This window comes from Vombatus ursinus, unplaced genomic scaffold (genome assembly GCF_900497805.2).
Source record: "Vombatus ursinus unplaced genomic scaffold, bare-nosed wombat genome assembly UNPS02014880.1, whole genome shotgun sequence".
Classification (NCBI taxonomy): Eukaryota; Metazoa; Chordata; class Mammalia; order Diprotodontia; family Vombatidae; genus Vombatus; species Vombatus ursinus.
In genome coordinates, this window is record NW_020954658.1 from 1,055,349 (window position 1) to 1,064,918 (window position 9,570).

Here is a 9,570-nt window from a genome sequence, read left to right on the forward strand (position 1 = left end):
TTTCACAGACATAGCTATGAAGCAACCTGTAAAAAACAAAAGGAATAGAGTTGAAAAAATCTAAGACAACTGCAACTACATTTGAAAGAATGATCCTGATATTGCTGCTCATGATGTTGTAAAGATGATATGTGCTATAGAAACTTAATTAACCGGGACTCAGCCAACTGAAACTCAGATAATTAGTATTATGTTTTCTCTCTTTCCATATACTTTTAGGAGGAGGCAAATGAAAAGAAAATAAATCATTAAGGATTTTTTTAAGTCAACTTAAAAGTATAGAGAGATCAGGCTATACTTTGCTATTGAGGAAAATATCAACAACCATATATAAAATGCTCCAAATTACTAATAGAGAAGTGCAAATCAAAATAACTCTGAGGTTCCATCTTCTATCAGTAAGATTGATATATATGGGGGGAAAAAAGAAATTGTTGGAGAGGTCACAGGAAAACAGGTACATTAATGCACTATTGGCAGAATTGAACATCAAAATAGCCATTCTCTAAAACAATTTGAAACTAAGCCAAAAAGTCACTAAACTATGCATACCCTTTGACCCAGTCATGCCACTACTAAATCTATATAAACAAAGAAAGTGGAAAAGGACACATATTGGCAAAAAAAATACTTATGGCAGCTCTCTTTGTAGTGACAAAATGGAAGAAGAGGGGAATGTTTATTGGATCAAGGCTGAGCAAATTTCAGAATATGAATGTAATGGAAAATTGTTGCACCATAAGAAAGGACAAAAAGTACAGTTTTAGAGAAGTCTAGGAATTTCTTTAGTGAGTAGTAGAATCAACTAAAGTAAGTAGAATCAAGATAATTTATATAACAATTCTATAAAGAAAAGTAATTTTAAGAGTGGTGGATCAGTGGAATAGGTTAAGTATGCAAGACACAGTAGTCAATGACTATACTAATCTATTATTTGATAAACCCAAAGACCCCAGCTTCTGGGATAAGAACTTACTCTTTGACTAAAACTGCTGGGAAAACTGGAAAAGAGTATAGCAGAAATTAAGCATAGACCAAAATCTCACACCATATACCAAAATAAAGTCAAAATGGGTTCATGATGTAGATATAAAGGCTGATACTATAAGCAAACTGGGAGAGCAAGGAATAGTTTACCTATCAAGTTTATTCAGAACAGAAAAATTCATGACCAAACAGGAGACAGAGAACATTATGAAAAGCAAAATAGATAACTTTGATTACATTAAATTGAAAAGTTTTGCACAAAGTCAGTGCAACCAAGATTAGAAGGAAAGTAGAAAATTTGGAAAGAATTTTTACAGCCAAAGTCTCTGATAAGGGCCTCATTTCTAAAATATATAGAGAATTAAGTCAAATTTATGAGAATACAAGTCATTCCCCACTTGATAAGTGGTCAAAGGATATGAACAGACAGTTCTCAGATGAAGAAATTAAAGCCATCTATAGTCATATGAAAAAATGCTTTAAATCACTACTGATTAGAGAAATGCAAATCAAAACAACTCTGAGGTACCACATCACACCTATCAGATTGGCCAACATGAGAAAACAGGAAAATGATAAATGTTGGAGAAGATGTGGGAAAATTGGAACTCTAATGCATTGTTGGTGGAGTTGTGAAATGATCCATCCATTTTGGAGAGCAATTTGGAACTATGCTCAAAGGGATATAAAAATGTGCATACCCTTTGACCCAGCAATAGTACTTCTAGGGCTGTATCCCAAAGAGATCATACAAATGGGAAAAAGGACCCACATGTACAAAAATATTGAAAACAGCTCTTTTTGTGGGGGCAAAGAATTGGAAATTGAGAGGATGCCCATCAATTGGGTAATGGCTGAACAAGTTGGGGTATATGAATGTAATGGAATGCTATTGTGCTATAAGAAATCATGAACAGACAGACTTCAGACAAATCTGAAAAGACTTGTACGGTCTGATGCTAAGTGAAGTGAGCAGAACCAGGAGAATGTTGTACACAGTAAGAGCCATGTTGTGAGATGACTAATATTGATACTTAACTCTTCTCAGCAATACAAGGATCTAAGACATCTCCAAAGGCCTCATGATGGAAAAAGCTATCCATCCAAAGAAAGAATTATGGAGTTTGAATGCAGATCAAAGCATACTATTTGCCATTTTTTTTTCTGTTGTGTTTTGTTTCCACTTTGTGGTGGTTCCTCCTATTGGTTTTAATTCTTCCTTACAACATCACTAATGTGAAAATATGTTTAATAGGTATGTATATGTATAGCCTATATCAGATTGCATGCTGTCTTGGAGAGAGAGGTGGGGAGGGAAGGGGAGAAGAAATTAAAACTCAAAAGCTTATGGAAGTGATTGTTGATAAATCAAAATAAACTATTTTTTAAATTAATTTTAAAGTACTTACTCTGATCAGTGAAATGAACAGCCATGATTCTGGAGAGTATTAATAATGAATCGTGCTACCCACTTCCTGAGAGAAGGGGAATAGACTCAAGCTGAAGGATAAGACGCACAGCCAATGTGGGAATTTGTTTTGCTTGACTATGCATATTGGTTACATGGGCTTTGTTTTACCTTTTATTCTCAATGAGGGGAGGTAAAGATAGAGGCAGATAGTGATAGAGTGGCCCCTTCTCCCAAAATAAAAGAAAGAAAAGAAAAATACTGAAACATTTTTAAAATGTAGAACACAAGAAATTTCAGAAGGAAATATAGATAGGGCACCTTTGAAAGTTACATGTTGAATTAAATTATAGATTTAAATAGAAAAGCAAGCTGTATATAATAAAGATACAGTTTCATGTGCAAAAGATAGTTTCATGTGCAATCCTCTTTTTCTGTTCTATTTTGTATATGGAAATAGTCATTTTAGTTTGTTTGTTAGACTCAGAATAAACAATAAAATAAAATTGTTGCTGTGGAGAAGTTAAATGTTACCAGCCTTTTCAACCTGCAGCGATCAGTCTAGCCTTTGTGATCTGCTTGGAATAAAGAAAAATTAAATAAAGCTCTCTCACTGAGCTTGGACAAATAACATCATTTTACTTAACCTCATGTTAAAAGCAAGTTTCCTTACCAGTTTCACTCAGCTCCCTTTCTGTTTGAGGTGATAGAACCATGGGAATAGTGGCCACAATCAAGAGTAGAGGGGCATGCTATGAACCAAAGTTGGTTTGTCAGGAAAGAGTTGATTAAGGTAATCGAAGAGTGAAATTGGTGAGAGAAGAGTTCAAGAAACAGATATGATCATAGTCTGGGCATTCTGCTACTTTCTATGTGATCTGTGATGTAAGACCAATGTGGAAACACAGGAATCCCACCGCCATTTTAGGCTTTTTAAAGAAATGTATAGGGGCAGCTAGGTGGTGCAGTAGATAGAGCACCAGCCCTGGAGTCAGGAGGACCTAAGTTCAAATGTGGCCTCAGACACATAACACTCACTAGCTGTGTGACTTTGGGCAAGTCACTTAACCCCAATTGCCTCACCAAAAAAATAAATAAATAATAAGAAATATATGGAAGATAGGAGCAAATCTAGGTAACAGAAGAAGACCATAAGATTGTATGGTGATCCAGTAAAAATATTAACAAGAATATTAAAACTCCAAATGAACTAAGACAGATAAGAGAAGCTATGACAAAAAAAGAATATTATTTTGATTTTTAGCTACATTGGGAACAAGAGGATCAGAACTTTACTTGGGCAGATGTGATGATAACTGACAAAAAAGAGAAGGTAAAACTGCTCAATTATCATGTTGTATGTTGTCTCTACAAAAGAGAATGATCTTTATCCTGAAAATGACAAAACGGAAGTTAACACTATAAAGTAGCTACTTGAGATAGCATCAGCTTTGTTATATAGATGAGAAACCTCAAATGACTTGTTTGTGGTTATCCAATCTAGGGAGAAAATTTCAGAGAAACATTGTAGACTTAGATCTGGAAAGTAGTTTTAATCACACACCAAAGCCCTTATTTTGCAGATGAAGAATGAGGCCCACAGAGATTATAGGTTCATAGCTCTAGTAAGGGACCTTAGAGATCATTTGACCCAATCCCTTCAACTTACATATAAATGAAAAAGGGGCCTCTGAGAAGCTACAAAACCCTGAATCTCAATATTTCAGTGCTTCCATGATCTATGATTTGATCAATGTGAATACTCACTCCACTGAGGCACAAATCTAACCTCTCTATAACTTAATAGATGTTCTTCAAAAATTTCTGTGGGAGCCCTTACAGAAAGAGTGCTGAGGGTACATGATTTACACATAAAGGGTGATACCATAAGCAAGTTAGGAGAGCATAGAATAGTTTACCTGTCAGATCTATGGATAAGGGAAGAATATAGGACCAACAAGATATAGAGAGAACAATGGAATGTAAAATAGATAATTCTGATTACATAAAATTAAAAAGTTTTTGCACAAACAAAACCAATGCAACCAAAATTAGAAGGAAAGCAGAAAACTGGAGGTGGGATGGGGGATTGAATTTGCAGCAAGAATCTCTGCTAAAGGCCTCATTTCTCAAATATATAGGGAACTGAGTAAAATTTATAAGAGTACAAGTCATTTCCCAATTGATAAACGGTCAAAGGATATGAACAGGCAGTTTTTAGATGAAGAAACTGAAGCTATCTATAGCAATATAAAAAAAATGCTCTAAATCACTATTGATTAGAGAAATACAAATTAAACCAACTCTGAGGTACCACTCCACACCTATCAGATTGGCTAATATGAAAAAAATGAAAATGATAAATATTGGTTTGGATGTGGGACACTAATGCACTATTGGTGAAGTTGTGAACTGATCCAACCATTCTGGAGAACAATCTGGAACCATGCCCTAAGGACTACAAAATTGTGCATGCCCTTTGATCCAGCAATACCATTGCTAGGTCTGTATCCCAAAGAAAAGAAAAATGACTTATACATATAAAAATATCAATAGTAGCTTCTTTTGTGGTGACTAAGAATTGGAAATCGAGGGGATGCCCATCAATTGGAAAATGGCTGAACAAGTTGTGGCATATGATTGTGATAAAATATTATTGTATTATAAAAAATGACAAGCAGGATGATTACAAAAAAATGGAAAGACTTATATGAACTTACATGAACAAGACATTCATAGTGAAGTTAGCAGAACTAGAAGAACATTGTAGACAGTAACAACGATATTGTATGATGAAGAACTTTGAACAACTTAGCTGTTCTCAGCAATACAATGATCTGGGACAATTCCAAAGAAATCATGATTAATCATGCTATCCACCTCCAGAGGAAGAACTGATATTATCTGAATACAGACTAAAGCATTCTTTCTTTCTTTCTCTTTTTTCCTCCTTCCCTCCCTCCCTTCCCTCTTTCCTTCCTTCCTTCTTTCCTTTTTTTCCTTCCTTCCTTCCTTCCTTCTTTCCTTCCTTCCTTCCTTTCATTCTTTTTTTTTTCTGTTTGTGTCTTCTTGTACAAAATTACTAATACAGAAATGTTTTACATGATTGCACACGTATAACTTATATTGGATTGTTTGCCATCGGGGGGAAGGGAGGAGGGAGGGAAAGAGAAAGGGAGAGGTAGAATTTGGAACTCAAAACTTAAAAAAAAAATTTAAAATTGTTTTAACATGTAATTGGGCAAAAATAAAAAAAGAAAGAATGCTGAGTGAGAGGTTACATATAAGTCTAGTATGACATTACTTCTACAAAGCATCAAAAATGAACCAAATAAAGTCAAAGAGTAACAATAGTAGGGGGAGAGTCCTAGCAAGATCATCTCTTGAAGAAAAATATCACAAAGTACTTCCATTATCCCCATTCCTCATTCTAGATTTTAGACTTGTAGCTCTGCACACCTCTGAAAGCATATGCTTCTCAGTCTCCTCTTCGTAGCAATTCAATCAGATTTCCTGCCCACTCAGATGGGATATGTTTTTTTTTTTTCTCTGTCATCTGCAGTATGGACTGAAAATAGTATGGGATGAGGAGAAGATGAAGAAAGAGCCCAGCAAAGATAGTCCTGTTTCAATGTCATCAGGACCAGAAAGGTTGGGACTTCATATAAGAAGCTGAGTAAGCCCCTCTAATATGTGTCTTTCTTTCATCCAACAGTTAGAAAGTTACCAAATTTCTTTTAAAAAAAACTAAAATCAGAATAAGGGAAAATGAAATGTGCATGATGTGCATAACAGGGAAAAACCATCAGAGAGACTGAAAAAATGTTTAAGCAAAAACATACTCCCAATAAAACTAAATACTAAGTAGTAAATTCCTCCTAGATAAAATTCCAGAAGAAGTGAATAATTCTGAAATATAGCCTCAAAATAGAAAACGAAATGGCCACCAGAGTCCTGAGTTTGACTAGGGAAAAATGAAGAGATAAAATAATGAGAGTTCTTAAAAAAAAAAAAGAAAGAAACTTGTAAGAAGAATTGATAGCTTAAAACAGAAGTTAGATGATCTTAGCAAACAGTGGACATCATGAAAAGAAGAATAGAGAAACATAACTCAAAAAGAAAATAACATAAAATATTAGATTAAAATCAAAAGATGACAAAACTGGAAAAGTATATGTACATTACACACTGTCGAAAATACCAGACCTGGGGGGAAAAGATTCAGAAAGATAATATGAGAATCATTAATCTCCAAAAAGAATATAATAAAACAAAATAAGATGGATACAATATTTCAGAAAATCATAAAGGAAGATTATCCAGAGATATTAGAATTAGAGGATAAAATAAAGATTGATAGAATTGACAGGTCACCAACAGAAAGTTGTTCATCCAGCAATGTGATTGTCAAGATCTAGAGCTCCTAAGTTAAAGGAAAAATATTACAACATGGATAACTCATGTAACAAGGAACTCCAGCCATAATTGGCTACCTCTGCTCATCCTCAACAAGAAAGGAAATGGGGGGAAATGGAATATGAATTGCTGAAAAGCTAAGTAAAATGACATAAACCAAGAAGGAAAAAATTGCCATCAACTATAAAATGAATGAGTAGGACTAGATGACCTATTGAGGTCCCTGTCAGCTTGAATAACATTTGTTTAATTTTATTTTAGAGTTATCACAAAATAAATGTCACAGAGAGATTTTTTCTGACAGTAAAATTATGAGCATTTATATTTTTTAAAAAATTGAGAAGCTCTCTTTTCTTGTACTCCTTGAATGTATACGCTGAGTTGCTACCTACCTTTGCCTAGGCCTAATTTCACTTCTGAATGGTAGTCCATACCATTTGAAAATAGTTTAAGGAAGTTACAACCACTGTGGACCTCAGTTTCTTCATCTGTATAATTGAAGTATTAGAGCAGTTAATGATAAAGTAAGGTTAAAAAACCATTTCGAAGGATCATAGATTTAGATTTAGAAGAGATTTCCAAATTCAATTATTTCATCTTGTTTCTTTGAATGATTAACAATATTTTAATAAATATAAATATTTACTTTCTACCTTAAAAATATCTAGGGTAAATATAGAATAAGTTACTAAAAAGCAAGAGAAACTATAAATACCATATAAATGTCCAGGGAGAGAGGAGAACTGGATTCTAGTTCTATCTATGACCCTGCCTTTCTCTAATAGAAGGGATTTATTCTGTGAAGCTTGGATTCAGTCAAAGGGCCACTCTTGAGGACCTAGAGGGCCACATGTGGCTTCGAGGCCACAAGTTTCCCCATCCCTGCCACTAGACCTTTGGTTTCATTGATATAGAGAATTACCAAAGAAAGAAACTCCTTGTACTTGTGTAGGTCAGTACCTTCTCTGCAATGAATAGAATTGTAGAAAGTTGTTTAGAGGTAAAGTAATTTGTCTAAAGTCCAGTATAGGGCTTGAATGCAGGTCTTCCTGATTCTGGGACAGCTTTCTACCCACTTAATCTTAGCTGCCTCAATAACTGGCTGTGACCTTCAGGTAGAGGAGGGCAAGGGTAGGGGGGAGAACACTCTGTGTCTCTGGGGCTCAGTTTTTTCATCTATCAAAATCAGGATATTGAACTAGGTCATCACTAATATTATCTCTAGCTCTGACATCCTTTGGTTCTGTTTATACACTCATATTTAAGTTATTATGAAAGGAAAAAGCCTGAATCATTTTTTTGCTTGGTTAATTAATTATTCAGCTGAAATTAAGATCCTGCAATATGCAAAGTACATGTGAGGCAGCTGCATAGTGAAACCAACCTCAGAGTCAGAAAGACTTGGCTTTAAATCTCACTTGTGATACAGATTGCCTCTGTGACCATTGATAAGTCACCTAACCTCTCAATACCCCATGGCTATTCTGATACTGTAAGGGACAGAATACGTGCTGATTTGAACTGCCAGAGGGAGTTTCTTCACTTGCATTTCTTCATATTAGAGAAATCACAGATCTATTTTTTTAAATGTTTAAAGCACTGTGCTAGGCACTGAAAATAAAAAAGAATAACAAGATTGTTCCAACACTGTGACAGACATATGAGGAAACATTTGAAGGCCAAGAAGACTTTGAGAGATCTTCAAATCATTTCATATAGGCCACTATCTGCTCAACCTGGACAGGTGGCCAAGATTAGATCCTTTTCCCCAGTGGGTACCATTGTTCTCTACTTGCATGCAAGCTCACATTTAATAGCTGAAAATTATTCTTGCAATGTCAAGACCAAATTTTAATTGCCAGATTATCAAAATAAACCACAACCCTCTTTCCATGTCTTGCAAATTTCTGTCGGCTATTCTACCTACCAGCCACGCAAGCAGACTTAGAAGCACCACATACTCCAGCAACCACCTACTTGTTGAAGACACTAATATTTTCTGGTTAGCAACAGGATGCTGAGATGTGAATATGTACTCACTCCTGTCCTGAAGTGATAACTGGCTGGAGACAGTAACCTTTTGGACATCAGAGATTAAACACTGCACACAGTCTGCAGTGGGACTTATTAAGGCTTTTCCCAGGGTTGTAAGAAGTACAGTTAAAGTGTCAGTTATTAAGTGTGAGGGACACCAGAAAGTTTCTTGGCCTCCAACTGTCTCTCCATGGGTCTGGCCACATTGTCTAAAACCCAACTATAAAAAGTCTTTTCTTTTATGGTATACCATTGTATTTCTTCCCCACAGTTTTATTTTTAACATTTTCCATATTAGTAAGAATTTATTTTCTCTCCATCCCACTAATCAGTAAAAAGGAAGGAAAAGCAACAGAATAAATATACATGTAAAATAAAATTAGTTTTCATATTGTTCATATCCAAATATGTACATTTCAATCTCCATTTTAAGTCCATCATCTTTTTGGAAGAAAGTAGGTAGCATGCATCATATTTGGTCTTGTGGAATTGTAGTTTGTCATTACATTGATCATAGTTCTAAAGTTTTTCAAAGTTGTTTTTCTTTTAATTTAATCATGAAGTTTTTATTTTTTCCTCCCTCCAATCTACTGATGGAGAGAGGAGAGAAAAGGAAGGAAGGAAGAAAGGAAGGAAGGAAGGAAGGAAAGAAGGAAGGAAGGAAGGAAGGAAGGAAGGAAGGAAGGAAGGAAGGAAGGAAGGAAGGAAGGAAGGAAGGAAGGAAG